The sequence below is a fragment of the Sciurus carolinensis genome, unplaced genomic scaffold (assembly GCF_902686445.1).
Source record: "Sciurus carolinensis unplaced genomic scaffold, mSciCar1.2, whole genome shotgun sequence".
NCBI lineage: Eukaryota > Metazoa > Chordata > Mammalia > Rodentia > Sciuridae > Sciurus > Sciurus carolinensis.
This window is the reverse complement of record NW_025920116.1, coordinates 263,836-282,104: the sequence shown is the minus strand read 5'-3', so window position 1 is coordinate 282,104 and position 18,269 is coordinate 263,836. Positions and strand designations below refer to the sequence as shown.

The following is an 18,269-nucleotide window of genomic DNA, read 5'->3' as shown; positions in this document are numbered from 1 at the left end:
GCCGGGACCTCCCAGCCTGAGCTGGTGGGCAGGGTCCTGCCTGGACAGCCTGGCTCCTGAGCACAGGCCATGCCTGGCACTGCCTGCTCTGGGTGGGGTCAGGGTCCTGGCTTCAGGGGGCTGTGCCCCTGGGGCAAGTCCCTGAGCCTCTGCACCCTGAAACCGTGACCATCCTCTCAGCAGATGGGCCCCTGGGTGGCCTCAGCCTGGTGGAGTGGAGCATCCGGTGGGGCTCTCTGGGGGCAGATGGCCAAAGGGCTCTGTCCCCTCCACCCTGGACCTGTGGTGGTCCCACCCCAGCCAGGGCCCCAGCCATGTGCCTCTGGTGCCAGCTCACAGCTGAAGGATCTGCTCCTTGCCGTCAGGGTCACTGTCCTGCAGCTGCTCCAGGATCCCGTCCAACACCACAGACCGCTTCTTCTTTGGGGGCTCTGGAACCCAGAGGGCGAGAGAGGAGGACAACGAGGGTGAGCAGAGGGGAGAGCATGAGGGGAGGGCATGGGGAGGAGCAGAGGACCGGGAAGCAGAACAGGAGGACGAAGATGTCAGGGGAGGGGAGAGGGAAGGAGAGGAGGGCAGAGGAGAGGCCAGGGTGAGGGCAGGGAATCGCCCGGAGCTCCTCTTGCCTCCACATCTCCTCCCCATCGTCCCACAGAGGAGGACCCTGCATGAGTCTCCTCCTCCTTCCTGCAGGTCAAGGGTCAGCCAGGGCTGAGGGGACAAGCAGGACCCATTCCTGGTACCGGAGGCCACAGACTCCCATGGCGCAGTCAGCAGTGGGCACCCAGTCGCAGCTCACTGAAGGGCCCCAGGGAGGCGTGGAGGGGCGATGGGGAGTGGCTGGCGGGAGGGGATATCTGGGGTGGGCTCTGAGGAGCGCAGAGGAGTTCTCTGTGAGGAGAGGGGAAAGAGGGCAGGGAGGGATGGAGGCAGGCGGCCTGGGCCCCCACACGTCCCTCCTGGTGCCATGCCTGACTCCTCTCCACCCACAGCAGCTGTCACTGCCTGTGCAGGTGAGGGTGGGCCAGGCAGCAGGGTCTGAGGTCCAACCAGGAGGGAGCAGCGTGGATTTGACCTCAGGCCACACTGAAGCCCACATTATTGCCTGCAGTGGCGGGAGCAGGGGTTCAGGAGACAGGGCAGTGAGGCCAAGCACTGGGCTGCCTCTTTGTCAGTCCTTCTGCTAGGCCAACCACTCACTGGTGGACAGTCCACTCAATTGAAGACTTCATTTGCACAGAGCAGGTCTCAAGAGCCTCACGCGGCTCCCGCTCCTCCTCTCCAACCTTGCAGGTGCTGGGGCCTCCAGGGTGGCAGCACAGCTCTTGGCCCAGGGGACCTGCGTTAGCTGCCTCCCTACTCACTGCCCTCAACTGATGAATGCGGCCCTGGTCTGATTGAGCCCCATCACCTTCTCTCTGGGAACTCCACCCTCCTGGGAGCCCCCTGGACACGTGCTCCAGGCACCTGTCACCTAAGAAGAGACCCTATGTCCCTGGGGCACCACCTGAGCTGGTCCAAGCTGTGGAGGGGGACACCTGGAGGCCTGGCCCAGTTCCTGCCAACCCCACCCCCAACTGGCTCCTGGCCCAGCACCATCACCCATCACCATGTGACAGCCTTTGTCCCCTGCAGCTCTGTAACCCCAGCCTCAGCTCACAGCTTGGCATGCAATGGGGCTCCTGACACCCCTGGGGGATGAGCAGGTGGACCCCTGGTTGGAGGGTGCTGCTGAGCTGCCCACAGGGCAGGAGCAGAGGGCTGTGGCGCGGGGCTGGGCCACGGGGCTGGCGGCTCCCCCAACACCTGACCCCCCATGCTGCTTAAGGCCGGGGCCCCTGGTGATTGCCAGTTTGCAAGGTGCACAATGGTCTCTGGAAATTGAATTTGTGGGCAGGTAATAGGCACCAGGAAACAGAAGGCCAGCCACTGGACTGTGGGCCTGCCACTCACTCCTGTGGCCACAGGGGTGGACAGTCCCCCAGGCCTGTCCTCCTGGGCCAGGCCTGGCCTGGAGTCCCAAGAGCGGCCACAGCCATAACCTTTAGCTCCACAGGACTTTTTATTCTCTCTCAGCCTGAGCCTGGCAGGGGACAAGCCTCCCTTTGGGATGCTGGCCGGAGCTTCCCAACAGGTTGGACCTGAGCACTGCTCCCTTTCCCTGCAGGCCTGGTCCAGGCACCATGGACTCTGGCCTCCACTCCCTTCTCCAAACCTCTGTGGGTGCCACCTCCCCTGGGAAGTCGAATCTGCTGGTTGGTCACCAGGGCCTGGAGCAGGCCTGTCACCCTGTCAACACTGCCTTAGCTCCTAGGCCACCTGCCACTCCACTCAGGCCCTGCCTGCTGTTCCTTCCATCTGGAGAGCCACACAGGGGCCACAGTGGTGAGGCTCCCCTGACCTCCCTACTTAAAGTCCACTTCTCCCCATGTACCCCACTTCTGGTCTCTTCCTGTCCCTCCCCCACAGCGCTCAGCTGGCCTGTTCCACTCTTGGACTTTGTCATCCATCCGCCTCACCTGCCTGTTCAGTCCCCTGCTCTGCTTCCAACACTGGGCAGTGGCATGGGGGCATGGCTGTGGGGTCAGAGGGAGGCCCACGGTACAGGAGACGCAGTGCTACCAGTCTAGGGCCAGCACCCGCGAGCAGCTGAGGGGCCTCCTTCCTGTGAGACTCTCCACACACCCCGACACCAAGCTCTGCCACAGACCAGCTGTGTGGCCTCAGGGAACAGCCTCCACATTTCTGTGCCACCCTGGTGGGGTGGCGAGGCTCAAGGGAGTGCAGACAGCTAGTGCAGAAGTGGGCTGTCGGTGGCTGGGCCACACACTGCCCCACTGCTGGGCCAGGTCGCAGGGCCCAGGCCCTCTCCTCCAGGAGGCATCCAGTGCCAACAGGCAGGACCCGCCATGCCACACAGGGCCACCTACTGTCACTGTCAGGATGCAAGGGCGCATGGTGACCACCAGCTCCATGACCAATGGGGTGGGTCTGGGCGAGTTGCTTGCATGCCCCCCCAACTAAGCCTGAACTCAAGGCCTCGACCAGCCCCCCCCCCAGAGGACTTGAGCCAGGCTGAGGGCCCCAAGGACACCCAGCACCCACCAGTCCTGCTTCCAGGGGCAGCTGTGAACCCCACTTCCAACATCAAAGCCTCAGCATGTTTCCCCCACAGACACTGCAGAGCCAGGAAGGTGTCAGGTAAAGGAGGAGAGGACATCTGGACACTGACCCTGCGAGGGAGCCTGGCAGAGGTGCAGCCTCCCCAGCCATCCTGCCCACCCAACCTCCACCCACCCGTCTGCATTTCTCGAGGCCCCTAATGATTTCAGATTTCAATTAATTCCCTGACAGAGTGCCAGCCCGTGTCTCTCTTCCCTGGCTGGCACTGCCACCCTGTGTGCAAGGCACAGATAGGGGCCAGGCCTCTCAGGGGACAGGAGAGCACATCGCTGGTTTTTTTCCGGAGGTAGAACTTTGAGGAAAGACAAACTGGGGGGAGAAGTGGCTTGTGGGGAGAAGGGGCTCTGCAAGGAGCCCTGAGGAGAGGCTGCTGAGCAGCCAGGGGAGGGGAGGTCAGCTGGGTTCTGAGCGGAGGAGAGTGGTTGGGACTCAGGGTTAAGGGTCCAGGCTAACCTGGGATCCAACCTTGCTGAGTCTGGCAGAGTGACCTCAGGCAAGTTGTTCCACCTCTCTGGGCTCAGTTTCTGCAGTTATCAAGGACAATGAAATGTACAGTGCCCACCCCTCTGCCTGGGGTGCTGGAGAACGTGAGCCAGTGCAGTGCTGTCACCAGAGGCCCGGCTGCTTGGGAGGCTGAGACAAGAGGATGGTGAGACCATCTCAAAGGCCAGAGTGCCTGTATGCGAGGGAGGCACCCAGCCCACAGTGGGCACTCAGGATGGCACCACTCACTCCGCCATTCCTGGAGTCACGAGGGGAGGCCACTTCTTCCCCTCAGGGCCCCAGACGGACGTAGAGGCCACGGTCGCAACCACCTCGAGGGTGGGGAAGGAGCCCGACCAGCGAGGTGGGCAGATGGGGAGATGTGACACTGGACCCAGCCCTGCGTCCTCCTGCTTTCCTGGGATCACCTCTCTGGCTATTACCAGCATCAGGATGTGGCCAAACGGATGAGCCCAGCCTCAGGTGGGCCCTGGAGGGGCACCCACTTGAGTGACTGGGAGTCCAGAGGGCGCTGTTGCACACATCTACACCCCCGCCCCTCCATGCAGGGCGCTGGCCGGGCAACAGGACAGGAGACCCTGAGAAGGGTGGGCACACCTCTGCCAGTTGTGAGCTGCAGGCCCCAGGCAGGCTCCTCTGCTGCAGGCCTAGAGCTGGCTGGACTCCAGCAGGCCAGGGGGATAGGGTAAGGAGAGCAGAGGTGAGGTAGGGAGGGTGGCAGGGCACGGAAGACCAGGCTCCAGGCTAAGACTCAGTGGCCTGCCATCCTGGCCCTTGGGGGCCACCCCTGGGGAAATGGGCACAGGTACACAGGTGTGGGTGCCCTGGGGCCAGGTGCCTGTGCTGGCCTGACCCCCACAACAGTGGTGCTCAGCCTGGTTCCTCCCTGGTACCACCCTGATGCCCCCAGGCAGGAACCCAGGTGCCTCCCTACGTCTGCCCCTGGGCTGCTTGTGGCAGAACCTCATGCTTATCCATTCAAGGGGACAGTGCCTGCTCTGCTGGCCTCACGGTGCTCTGGATGGTTCCAGCAGGTATTTAGTACTGACCACTCACCAAGTCCTGGGCTCATGCTGCGGCCAGGACAGGGAGCTGAAACACTGGCCTGGGGCCCAGGAGCCAGGCTGAGGGGCACCTGGGCTCTGCGTCCCCAGGGTCCCGTCTTCTCTGCCCTACTTGGACAGCTCCTACGTGGATAGGACCGGCAGTAGTGCTCTCCACAGAGGACTCCAGGACACCGGCCAAAGGCCCCGAGGCCAGGGCAGCTCCAGGAGGGGCTGAGCAAATGCTAAATGTAACCAAGCAGGACCAAGGTGACCTGCGAGGCCACCTAGGAGCTACTCAGTGCCCAACAAAGGACCCAGCTGCCCCAATTAAGGGCGAGGGTGCACAACAGGCTAGGACCCAGGCACCTGCAGGTTCTGGGGTGGCAGGCTGTGGACTTTCTTGAAGAGATCCCTGAACTGGTGACACCAGCATTCCACTTTTCAGACATGGAGTCGGTGACCTAGGCTGTGGGTACATCACGTGACTGCTGGTGCTCCACGTGGGGCCTTCTCCAGGTCCACCAAGCTGAGGCCCATGCTCAGCCACCTGCGCTGTGGTGGGGGACACCACTTGGCTCCCTCAGGAAGCAGGGACTCCACACAAAGGTGCAGGCCAGGACTCCAGGCTGCACCCTGCACTGGGCAGACAGAGCCAGACACCACTGTTGCCCGCATCTGCTCCCAAGTGTGGGCAACTGGGGTCACCAGGACCATGGGCACTGCTGTGACTGACCCAGGAGTGAGGGGCTCTGGCTTCCCGAATTCAGCCTGGCCTGGTGACCTCGCTCTGGATATCTGGGAAGCAGGGGGTCTAGGACCTCTAGACTGGTCTGGCCACTGGGAGACCATGCTCAAGGGTGGGTGCAGGTTCTCCAGCCTGGATTACCCAGAGTGCATCCCAAGCCTGGGCTGTAGGCACAGGCTAAGCCTGGGGACCTTGGGCTCAGTCTCATGTGCATCTGAACCAGCTAGAGGTGGGAAGCATCCTGGGGTGGGGACTCTTCAGAGGGGAAAGGAGGTGACCAAGAGACGGGGCAGCACCCGCCAATCCATTCAGGTCTCAGGATATTTCAGGTCTCAGGGGCTCGGCCAGCTTGGGTCAGTGTCAGCTGCCTCTCTTTCCTTTGGACATGGGCCCTGGGTGGAGGCAGAGCTGAGGGGGAAGAGATGGTACTATCTCCTCTGGGACCAGGTAGGGAGGCAATGGAGTCAGACAGTCCAGGGGCAACTATAGGGAGGACTGAGGACTGCGGCAAACAGGAGGCTCACGCTTTCTATAGATGGATAGCTTGTCCTCAGGTCGAGTGCCCTGTGGGAAAGCGGGACCAGGGCATCCAGATGCGCTTTCCCAAGAGAGCTCAGAATCTTGATTTTCAGACCAAATCTTCTAATAACAAAATAATGGTCATTAATTCAAAGTCATTTTTCTTTCCTATTTTGTGGGCAAGACACAGATCTGTGGGTGCCCTCAGCAGGGACCAGCTGGCAGCCCCTGACCTATCCTGTCTCCTCTCCTCCACAGAGTCCAGCTAACTTCCTTAGGTCATGCCAGTCCTAGAGCCTCTCTTTTGTGGCTTTGTGCCTCCTGGCCTGGCCAATCCAGGGTTCAGAAACAGAATGGCCCCCCTGCCCTCCAGCAGCCAAACCTCCTTCCATCTGTTTCCAGAACTCCTGTTCCCAGGCTCCCAATACCTCGTCCACTCCTGCCAGGCCCCTGCCCCTCCCAAGTGGCCCTGCAATACTCCTGTCAATTTAATTCCATGATCTATGAGGAGGAGCAGGAGAGATGCCTGTGCAGCTGGCTTCCCCGTTAGCCCTAGCAGGGATCCCTGGCCTCGCTGGCAACTGCTGAGTGAAGTGTTTGCAGAAAGCAGAGAACACGAGTCAATAACAATTTAGCTGGACTGGGAGCAAGCACCTTGCCGCACAGACAGCCACTCCCAGGGGACGGGGAACCTGTGCAGGATACTGCAGAAGTGCTTGGAAATACTTCCAAAACACCCCCAGAAAGGCTCAGGGCACAGTGTGGGAAAGCTGTGCAACACCTGCTCCAGCTGGCCTCTGGGCCCCCGAGTCCCCAAGCCCACTCCTGTCCCCACGGCCAGCCACCTACCCCCTGCCTCGATCCACGCAGTTCCCCTTGTGACCTTTCCAATCCTGTCTCAAGCAGCTGTGGTGGCCCCAGGCATGGATATTGGACCCACGTCCTCAGGGCAGGCCCTCGGCCACACCTTCCTGTCGGGACCCTGCCTGGTGGCCTGGGACAGTCCCCTTTGCCATCCTCCTGAGGGTGCCTTCGAAGGGCCATGGCACCAAGTCTAGGCCTGAAAGTGTGGAGCTCCAGGTGGCAGACGAACCACAAGAAAGGGAGGCACTGAAGTGAATTCTGACGTCGCGTACTTGCTGGAAGTTTCCTTAGTCTTAAAGCCTGATGACCATGTTTCCATGTGCCAGATCAAGCAGGCCTGTCTGCAAGGTTGCCAGACGCCAGGATGAAGGCTCTTGGTCCCTGGTCTTTTGTTAAGTGTTGTCCTGTGAGGACAGAGTTCTCAAAGAGGGTGTGTGAGCTGCAGCAGGCTGTGGGTATCATCCCTATGCTGATGACTTCCCCGTGCACCCCTCAGCCACGACTCGCCCGTGAGCTCCCAACTCAGCCATCTGCTTGAGATCAAGGGTGTCCAGATAAGTGTCTGGAACGCAACTAACCCAGAAACCCACCCACACGCCTTTCTTCCCAGCCTCCTGGATGGCTCATTGCATGGCCCACTGGGCTGGGAGACTCGGAGCAAAGACCTGGGCACCAGGCTTGCTTTGTCTCTTGCCCTCCAGAAGCCAGTCTAGTGATACTACCTTTTTCAAAATGTGCAGTCTACCTCATCTCAAGCCCTGGCCTCTGCTCTGTTACTGTCCTTGCTTACCAGAGAAAGACATGGACCGCCTACCCCATTCCTGCTCCTCTATGCTGCCACCCCAAGAGATAGAGAGAAGAAGGTCTGAAAGAGGAAATCTGGTCCTGGGACTCACACCCCTTCTTAAACCATCCGGGGGCTTCCCACTGCATCTTGAATACAAGCCAGGCTCCCTGCCAGGCCAGATCAGCCTACAGCTATGGTGGAGCCCTGCTGGTCCCTCCAGTGTGTTTCCACTTCCTACCCCAGACCTGCTCCCTAGCTCCCATGGCCTGCTCTGAACATGGCTGTCTCAGGGCCTTTGCACCTGAGCTTTCTCCTGCTTGGGATGCCTATCTCTGGCTGCCTGGTCTCTTCAAATCAGAGAAATGGTGACTCCCTGGGAAGCTTCCATAAGCACAATGGGGAATAAGAGCCAAGGATGTCAACCTTTCTCATTTCCTGCACAGGACTTTGTCAATCTGGTAATCATCTGTCTTTCCTGCTCTAGTGTCAACTGTGTGGGATGGGCCTTCTCTTCAGCCCAGAGCCGACAGTGTCCGGACCATCAGGTGATCATCCCAGAGCTGCTGAGTGCGTGAGTCAGAAGCAAAGCAAGGGCCCCTCTCCAGGGCACACTGAAGCCGAGCCCCAAGCTGGGCAGGGGAGGGGAGCTGCAGTTGGGAGGCTAGAATTGCAGGTGGAAGAGACTGGTCATCTGGGGTGAATCAGCCATCTGGGGCTTTTGGGTACACAAGCTCAGTCAGCCCACAAACCCGAGGGGCTGCCAACTTCCAGTGAGGGCCAGGCAGTGAGGACTTCAGGCTTCGTGGGCCACAGGGGCTCTACCACAAGCACTCAGCTGCCCCTGCAGCGTGAGATGCAGACCCTTGGGTAAGGCTATGTTCCAATAAAACTTTATTTACAATACCAGACTGGAGGCCATGCTTTGCAGTGGCTTCCCTGCTGGCCTGGGAGCCCAGATTTGACAGAGCAGGCCATTTGGGATTTAAGGTATGAGGAAACAGGGTCATCTTTCCACTGGGTCTAGAGCTGTGTGCCCTGAGCAAGTCAGGACAATTCTCTGGAACTCAGTTTGAATGTCTGTAAAATGGGAATAGCACCTCTCTAGGGAGTTGGGGGCTAAAATTAAATTGAATGTCTGCACTTGAGAAGGAGAACTATTGTGTGTCCCTCTGCATGCAAGAAGTCCCCTACACAAGTTTTCCCCTTTTCCTTAATGTTTTCCTGGCTGGGTCTTCACTAAGTCACATGTGCACGCCTGTGACCCCAGTGCCTTGAGAGGCCGAGGTAGAGCTGCAAGTTTGAGGCCAGCCCGGGCAACTAGTGAGTCCCCGTCTCAAGATAAAAGGGCTGGGGATGCAGCTGAGTGGTGGACGGAGCACCCCTGTGTCCAATCCCCAGTATAAAAACAAACAAGAAAATAGTCACACGACCATCTCTTTTGAGATCAGTGGTGCTTCAAGGCACAAGGAGGGAACATCTGGCTTCAGACCAAGTGGCTTCAGTGCCAGATGCATGGCTAAGGGGGCCCAGGCTGGGTGCCCCTGGCACATGGGGGCATCACTGGTGGTGCCAGCACACACAGGTGCTGATCTTGGTGGTCCCGTGCTGGCTCGCTTCTTGCCTGTCCCTCCCACACAAGCAGCCCTGTAGCACAGGAGCTGTGCCACATGCAGGGCCCACAGGGCAGAGCCAGGGCCTTGTCCCCAGAGGGAAGACTGGGACATTTGAGGGAAAGGAGGTGTGGGTGTGACGAGGGAATCAAGGGAAGGGGGCATGGGAGGTTCCACCTCTGACAGACCTGCAGCCAAGTGGCATGGGTGATGCACAGGGCTCCAGCAGCAAGGCTGGCAATGCCTCACCTCCGTGCTGGAGGCTGGTGACCAGAAAGTACGTGGCCCTGTGTGTGGGGAAGCTCTAGCTTTTGTGGCCTTGCTGGCCCAGCCTGCGCAGGTGGGGGAGGTGCTGCCAGATGCCTGCCATGTGGGTCCTGTCTGCGCCCGGACTTTGGAGTTGACAGGTACAGAGGCTAACCACAGCCCGCCCGTCCCCAGCTGGAATACGGCAACACAGGAAGCAGAGCCTCGCTCCAGCGAAAGACAGCCCCTCTGCCCCCCAGCTGGCTGTGGATGGCACAGAGGGTGGATTTCCTCCCCACCATCGTGTCCCTGGCAGGTACCGGGATTCGAGGCCCTGAAAGCCTCCCAATGCCGCGACCCACTGGCTTGTGACACGCTTGGGAAGAAAAGGACACAGCCAGTGGGGATTTACCTTTCTTCCTCCGCTCTGCTCACACTCCCACACGCCACACCTGATAACAGCACCTGATCCAGTGGCACTGGCGCAGCAGATGACGAACTTGATGAGGGACCAGGAGGGGAGGAGGTTTGGGGAGGACGTCTGCCTGGCTGTCACTTCCCTCAGCTCCTCTGTCCCATCAAGGTCTTGGCCAATGCAGGGCAACTTTCAAAATGCTTTTGGAGACCTGCCCTGGTGGTTCCATTTTGCAGGCACGTCAATGTCCTGTGTAAGGGGAGCCGAGAACCCCTGCCCACCTGCAGGGATGCAGTGGGGCAGAGCTGCAGCCTCCACCTGAGATCTGAGTACCTTTCTGACAGAGTTCAGGACCAAGGCCAGGGCCAGGGAGGGAAGTGGGCATGGATCCTGGAGCCCTCGGGCCTGACAACTCCTACGAACACTGGACAATGTGACCTCAATGCAAAGTAGCTGGGTAATTCTCACTGCAGGGAAGGGCACAGAGGGAATGAGACCTGCTGGAGGGCAGAGGCCCACAGCCCTGACCTGACAGGCCCTGCTGCTTCTGCAGGGGCCTCTGGGAGGAGGAGAGCAGGGTGGGAGGGAGCTCCCAAGGCAGGGCCGTCTCCAGGCTGGCACCCCTGCCTGATGGCCTGCACTAGGATCCAGGGCTGAGGTCAGGGAGGGAAACGAGCACACATGCTGCCTGTCAACTGTCACCTTGATGCCCAGGGCCTGAGTTTTCCCATCTGCAGAATGGGCTTTTCACGCCCACCTCATAGGCTCCTGGAGGGACATGGAGGGTTTGCAAACATGGGGTGTTCATGAGGCAGTGCCCACCCACCGGTTGCAGCCAAGTGGCCAGGTGGGCTGATCCCACAGGAACACTTCTGGGAGAAGGGAACATGCAGTGCAGCTCAGCACATTCAAAGGGCTTCTTTGCAACCCTGGGTGGAAGTGCTGAGATGCCTGCCTCAGCCTCCTTAGCTGGGTGGGTTCAGGGGAGTGGGCACCCACCTCTGCTCGGGAAGTCCCTACGCAAATGGCTGTGGACCATGTGTTTGGGCCTGTCAAACCCTGTCGACAGGTTGCGTGCTTTCTGCACATCAGGATTTGGGGACTTATTGAGCCATGAGCTTGAGACTGGCTGCAGCCTCTGCTTCTCTGGCTTCACAATCGCCCTGGTTCAGATATTCCACCCTAAGGTGATGGCCTGGCAGGTGCCAGGGACACAGAGATGAACCCAACGCTGAAAAACAAGAGGACAACCTTGCCCAAGAATGGGTGCTGCGAGGATGATGAACCAAGAAAGCAACTGCAACAGGTGAGGAAGAGCACAGACGGAGGGGGCGACAGGCTTCCTGGAGGTGGTTTCCAGGAGGAAGGGGGCAAGGCACTGCATCAGAGGGAACAGAGTAGTCAAAGCCACAGGGCCCTACCTGGAGTTGGGGAAGCAAAATGGAGACTAGGTGGCAGCCAGTGGGGCATCAGGGCTCTGAGTCCTGCAGGCCTGGCAGGTGACCACGCCTGGAGGCCCTGGGCTGCCTCTGGGTTCTGAGGACATGGGTGCAGTCACTACACTGCTGCTACTCAGAGGCCCTGCTTTTCAGGCCCCAGGTGTGCCATGCCTGGAAGTCACACCCTCAGGTGGTCCTAGGCTGCTGCCTGGCTGGAGGCCTGGTTTCCCCCGCCAGGTGAGGAAACCTGCCCTGGCTCCAGGTTCTTTTTGCAGAGGAACAGGGAGGGCCTTGCAGCAAACACCCCAGGGTGACCCTGGGCCATTGGCTGCCCCCTAGAGGGGTCTGGATGATGGGACAATGGCACCTGGAGCCCACACAGGAGGGCTGAGAGCCTTAGGACCCAGGAGAAGGCCAGAGGACTATGCAAAGACCTCGGCATCACAGTCGGCCACAGGAGGGACTCTCCTGGTCCCACACTGGAGCCTGCAGGCAGGAAGGGGTGTGTTCCTTGGCCAGATGACTCATCACTAAGCCAGCGGACAGAGTGGGAAGGAGGCTGGCACCTTCCTTTTGTCACCTGGCACAGGAGCACAGGCACCTGTGATGGTAGGGAGGCCCACAGGTGGCCAGCGTCCCAGCACAGGGACAGGAGGGTGGCTGCCCAGCTTGGGCCGGCGCTCCTGGGGACCCAGCTCCTCCTGCTTTCTGAAAAGCCCTGGAACCCAGAGGCCCAACCACCAGGCTTCACCTACCATGGAAGTGCTCGGCTATCTTCTGCTGCAGGGCCTGCAGAGTCACCTTGGAGTTCACCCACTCCAGGACCAGCCTTCAGCTGTACAAGTGGGTGCTGTGGCACAGGGCGTTGAAGGCTCTCTGCACCACGACAAGAGACAGAGCTGCGCATAAGCTGAAGGTACTCTGGCGCCTGCTGTCCTCCCTGTTTGCGGCACTGGGCACTGGGTTCCAATAGGGCTGGGGCTGCAGGCCGCCTGCTATGATTAGTTCCGTTTCCACAGAGGCTGCGCATGCCCTGCAGTCTATACAGCCACGACCAGGGTCGTGCCTGGCACCTGACCTGGCTCCATTCCCACGTTCCGTCCTGTCTGTGCAGGGCGACCTCATTAGCAGGCTCCCTGCCACTGCCTGTCAGCATCAACAGTTCCTGAGGAAGCCCAGCTCCTTCTGGCCAATGTGTGACACTGTGCAGCCCATGTCATTTGGTGCCAGTCTCCTTCGCTGGCCCTGGTGGCTCTGTTCCTCACACTGGTCTTGAATTTATCCCCTTTGGTTTCTTCTGACTCCTGTGGGTCCCCTCCCTTCCGCTGCCATGTCCCTCCCTGGCTCTGCAGCTCGCACCTAAAACAGATCCACATGACTGAACTGTGTTTCCCAAAAGAGAAACCCCAAGGTCACCCTGGTGTTCAGGGGACCATCTAGGAAAAGGCAGCTGCAGAGAAATCAGCCCAGGTAAGGGACACTGGAGGAGTAGGAGGAGGAGGAGGAGGAGGAGGAGGAAGAAGGAGGAAGGGGAGGAAGAAGGAGGAAGAGGAAGAAGAAGGAAGAGGAGGAAGAAGAAGAAGAGGAAGAGGAAGAGGAAGAAGCGAAAGAAGAAGAGGAAGAAGAAGAGCAAGAAGAAGGAGAAGGAGAAGGAGAAGAGGAAGAGAAATAAAAAGAGGAAGAAGGAGAAGGAGAAGAAGAAAGAGAAGAAGAGGAAGAAGAGGAAGAGGAAGAGAAAGAAGAGTAGGAAGAAGAAGAAGAGGAAGAGGAAGAAGAATAAGAGGAAGAAGAAGGAGGAGGAGGATGAGGAGAAGGAGGAAAAGAGGAAGAGGAGGAAGAGGAAGAGGAAGAGGAGACGACGATGACAATGATGACCTGGGCCTGGGTCTCCAGGGACACCTCAGGTACAGATAATTCCAGGCCAGGCAGGGGAGTGCAGGCCCTCTGCTGCCCTGGGCTGAGGTCTGCCAGCTGCTTCCTCCCACACTGACACCACTGAGATCACCACCACCTCCCTGCTTTCCTAGACCAGCTTGAGGGTGGCCTGTGCCTCTGCCCAACAGCCTCGGGTGTCTCTGGAGATCTGTGTCCCTGGACCATGGGCCTCACCAAACCCTGCTTCTGCTGCCTTCCCTTCCTGGGTGGGAGCCCTTCATACTGAGGACCCGGATTTCCTGGTAGCCAGTGACTGCAGGGACCTGGACCCACTCAGAGGAAGAACTGCCTTCTCCCCTCACTATGAAGGGAAGCTGAGTGGGCAAGACCTGCGACAGGCCAGTTTCCCACTCCTTTCCTTTTCAGAGGCTCCATGTTGCCTCCCTGACACTGGCCCTGGACAACAGCCTCGTGCACACACTTACTGGAGGCCAGGAGGCCTGCCCTTCTCGCACAGGCCATGGACAGGTGCTCTTTCAGCGCCCAGCACATCTGGCCTCCCTCCCTGCAGCTGTGCCTGCCCCACAGCACCTGCCAGTCTCCCTGGTCTGACCTTGACCCCTGCAGGGAAGGCACTGTGTTCAGTCCACACCCAGAGCAGACCATGGCATCTCCTTCACTGAGCATCTCCAGCCTGGATGGGGGGTGAGGGTTGGCCATGGCTGGAGAGGGCAACCTGGCTGAGGGTCCTGAGGGTTCCCTTCCAGCCCTGCCCCTGAGACCACGGAGACAGCAAGGACAGGCAGGAGCAGGTCTGGACTGGAGAGTGAAGCCTGTGGACCCCGACTGGACACATGCAGTCTTGGTCTGGCACTGTGCCCAATGTGCAGGACTCTGGGACTTCACAGGGTGGGGACAGTGACCCATGCTGCCAGGACCCAGAGGTCAAACCCCCAGCTGGTTCACTGGGGAAGACTAGGTCCAGAGTGGAACGCTGAGGGTGCAGTCATAGGTGAAGAAGAGGCCACAGAGGAGCCACTCTGCCCCTGGGAGTCACTTCCTGCTGTTTTCTGATGGCCGACGCTGGTCATTCCTGGCCAGCCCCATGTAGGAGGCGACTCCTGGGCCTGTGGCCAGGGCTCCCTTGCACTCTGGTTTCCATGGAGGCCAAGTGGATGGGAGGCCCAGTGGGGGAGGTGGCCACTCCTTCCCTGCTCCGCCTGTAGGACAAGAGCTCTGTCCCTTGCCTTTTCCTACAAGCATCCCTTTAACCTAAGCAATGTGACAGGTCCCCACTGTTGCTGGTCCCTGGTGAGTCCCTCAGCCCTGCTTAGTCCTGCACACATCTCTGATGTGCAGGTGTGTTCTGACCTTGACCCTGGGACCCCAACTTCAGGGCACCTGAGCTACTTTTGGGCAGTGTGCCTCGAGTCTGAGCTCTGCTCAGAAGCCATGTGGCCCCCGGGGGCACTGAGCAGCTCCCACCTGGCCCCAGGGCCTCCCCACTGTACAGGTTTCTGGCAGCTGCCCAGGAATCCTGGCTTTCACTCTCCTCTGACATAGACATGGACCACAGGGCTGGGGAGCCAGGGTCTCCCTGCCACCTTGTCCAAATTCCTGGGAGGTCTGCTCAGGTGGCATGGGGATGACAGTGCAGGTAGACTGGCCAGGCCTGGTGGCCATCTTGAGGAACAGAAGGCCCCAGAAGGCGGCCAGCACCACGCTGGGCCTGCCCTTTTCACAGCCTCCCGGGAGACAAACCTTCTCCCAGCAACCAAAGCTCATTGCACGACCTTGGCAGGATGCATGTCCCACAGGGCTGCAAAGGACTGCCTGGCTCCTGGGCAGATCCAGGACAGACTCCTGTCTGCTGCCACCCAGGGTGTCCTCTGGTCCATCCTACTCCCTGGGAATGGTCCCAGCAGGCAGAGGGCTGCATCTCCAACATGAACACGGGCCACGCCGCCCTGCCCTGACCAACTGTGCCCCCACGCCTGGAGTGAGCTGCCACTGAGCTGGCTAAAGATGACCAGCAGGCCTGGGGACAGTGACTGAGCACAGCAAACAGGGGAACCAGGCCGGCAGGGCTGCTGGGGCATGCAGAGGCCAGTGCCGTCACCTCTGAAGTGGGCATGATTGTCCCCCACTCAGAGTCCCGTGAGCCTTCTCTCAGCAGCCCTGTCCACAGCTTCTGGCCTGCACTGTGCTGGCACAGTGGGGTCTGTGCATGACAGAGGGCAACTCTGGGCCCTTCTGAGAAAGGGACTCATGTGGCAGAGTGCACTTCCAAGGCAAGTACCCGCGGTTGCTCCCAGCCTGTGGTGTGTGGAACACAGAGACTGATGCTTCTCCCTCCCACCAGCGCACAGCAGTCCTGCAGCTGAGGTCAGAGGCAGGCCTGGGGCCAGGGGCCAGTGGCACTTTGGTCGGCAGCAGGCACAGAGCTGGCTCGGCTGCTCTCTGGCTCCCTGACCTGACAGGGAACTTCTGTCTTCACTTTCTCAACTTCAGAATGGGGACACCCTGGCCTCGAAGGACACCAGAAGACCAAGCAAGACAAGGACTGTTCCTCCAGCCCCATGCCCAGCGTGTGATGAGGTCGGGCTCCTGGTACCCATGTCAGCTGCTGGAAGTGAGTCCCCAGAGGCTGTGAGCTCAGCAGGCTCTCCAGCTTGGCTGGGATCTGCTCCTTCCCTCGGTGGCTCTCACAGATGGCCTGGTGAATCTGGAGGGAGGACACTGCCCCTGAGGGCTCACTCTGGAGGTGCACACATCTGGGGTGTCTTGTCCTTGTTCTAGGCTCTCAGTCCACACCTGTTGGCTGAGCCTGAATCCCTTTCTTGAAGGGTCAGCTTAGGGTCCAGACACATCTTCTCTTCCCTTGGGCTGTGCTGATGGATGCTTGGTAGACCCTCACATGGAAGCAGAAGACCCAAGTGCATATGTGAGCCTCACACACTGTGGCAGAGTGGGCCAGGACCTGGTTCCTGATCTGCTCCCAGCTAACTTGCTGGAAGGCACGGAGCAAGGAATGCCTGGGCCCCAGGCTGCACCTGCTCCGCGGTGCCACGGGCAGTGCTTCCCGGCATTGTTCCTCCTCATTCTCATGCTGGCCCCAGGGTAGCAGTGTCCCCTCATGGAGTGTTGGCTGGGTCCAGGAGTCAAGGTCCCTCCTCCACATTCGCCCAACAGGGAAGATGTGGCTCTGGGTCGCAGCCACACCAACCCCACGTGGTTCTGCTGGAGGAGTGGGGTGAGGATGGTGCACCCACTGCCATGCCCCTCCTGGGGTGGTGCTCCTCGCTCTGTTGTACCCCCACAGGCCCAGTCCGGCCCTCTGCTCTTGCATGCAATCAAGCAGGCACGTGCTGAGCACAAAGACGGCCAAATGGGACGGCTCCCTGTGCACCACGTAGCTCTGTGCCTGGCACCCCACAAGCAGGGAGCCTGTGCAGCGGAGCCGCTCTGCCTGGCCCACCCCTGCCAGCTGCAGATCTGTCAGTGGACTCTGTGGTGACCGGAGGCCTGGAGAAGCCCTGCAGTGTCCCCTGGATGGGGGTGGCTCAGGGCTTACATCCCCGTGGTTCCCTGTGCCCACCCTGGCTTGGTGGGACGGTGAGGAACGTGCAGGGAGCCGTGATCTGCAGCGACTGGAGCCATGGTGGCGCTCTGCTGCTGCCAGCCACCATCCCGGCTCCCCAGAGTGTTTATTTAAGCCAACACATTGCTCTGCTAGTTGGAGAATATTCCATGTGAAAATAGACCTTTTATAACAACAGCAGCAGCGGCAAATATAAACAGCTTCAGTCACAGAAGTACAAAGGCGCGGCCGGGGAAGGAGAATTAAAGGTGTCTTGCATGGGAAAAACCCATATTCTGGTTCCTGGGCACAGCCCGCCCGAGTCTCATGACCCTGCCCTCCCTGTACCCTCCTTTCCTCCTCCAGGACCCTCCTGGTCTGGGCAAGAGGAGGTAGGGTGGCTTCAAAGGGGCAGCCACTCAGCCAGTGGGGACGGGTGTACCTGGCTGGGCTCCTGGGCCGGCCTCAGGCTTGGCAAAGGGAGGCAGGGAGGCCGGGCCTCTGCAGGAGGAGGAAGATCACTGCTCCTCAGGGGCTGGGGAGGCTGTTCCAAGAGACACTCCAAGGGACAGCCTCGGCCTTCCTCCCAGAAGCCCCTGAGGCGTCAGGACCAGGTGGGAGCTGAGGGTGTGCTGGGAGGAGGGGCAGCAAGAGAGGGCACTGGGTTAGGGGACCCAGCGGACAGGATGGAGGAACCAAGCTGTCCCCAGCTGAGGAGCACTGGCTGTGTGACCCTGACCAGGACAAGGCCTCTGGGCCTCCTTCCTCTGGCTGTCAAGGGCCTCCTGCCTGCTGCCCCAGAGTCCTGCCAGGGTCAGTGTGTGACCTGCAGTGCATGGGGCTGTCCTGCCGAGTGGGATTCTGGAAGTCTGACAGGTCCACCGATCAGAGGTACTGTCCTCAGAGAACGCAGGGAGCATTAGTGGCCGACAGACGGCTGTGGCCAGATGTGAACAGCACAGGCCCAGGATCCTGGGGAGGCCCTGCATTTGGCTCTGTGTGGGTCCTTGGCATGTGATGCCCTGTCCCCTTCACTCCTCAGCCTCTGTCTCCTTTGATCCTCAGCCTTGGTCCTCTTCTATCCTCAGCCTCCATCCTCTTCATTCCTCAGCCTCCGTCTCCTGCTTCCCTGCAGGATGTGGGGAAGGTTCTTTGAAAACGCTGCTGTCACACCTGGAGGGATAGATAACACCAGCGCTGTCAGAAGGACTGACATTTACTGTCAGGATGTCAGGAGCTCATAAAACGCCCTGGGTTGGGAGAAGACGCCAGCTTGTCCACCTGGCTTCCTGTGAGAAGGGCTCTGGTCACCACACCTGTGACAAGGGCTGACAGCTGGACCCGTCCTCAGTGCGCAGGGCATCTCAGCGGCAGGCTGGGCTGGGCTGCCCGTGGATTCACAGGCTCCACCTTGCCCGGCCAAGTCGGGGCAGGAATCGGGGAGAGGGAGCGCCTC

At 59.9% G+C, this 18,269-nt stretch overlaps 1 pseudogene; it reads right to left on the bottom strand.

Moving 5' to 3' along the window:
• Window positions 1-333: 333 nt before the first annotated feature.
• The window catches only part of LOC124973567 (probable RNA-binding protein 19), a 65,828-nt pseudogene continuing 47,892 nt past the window's right edge, over window positions 334-18,269 (bottom strand).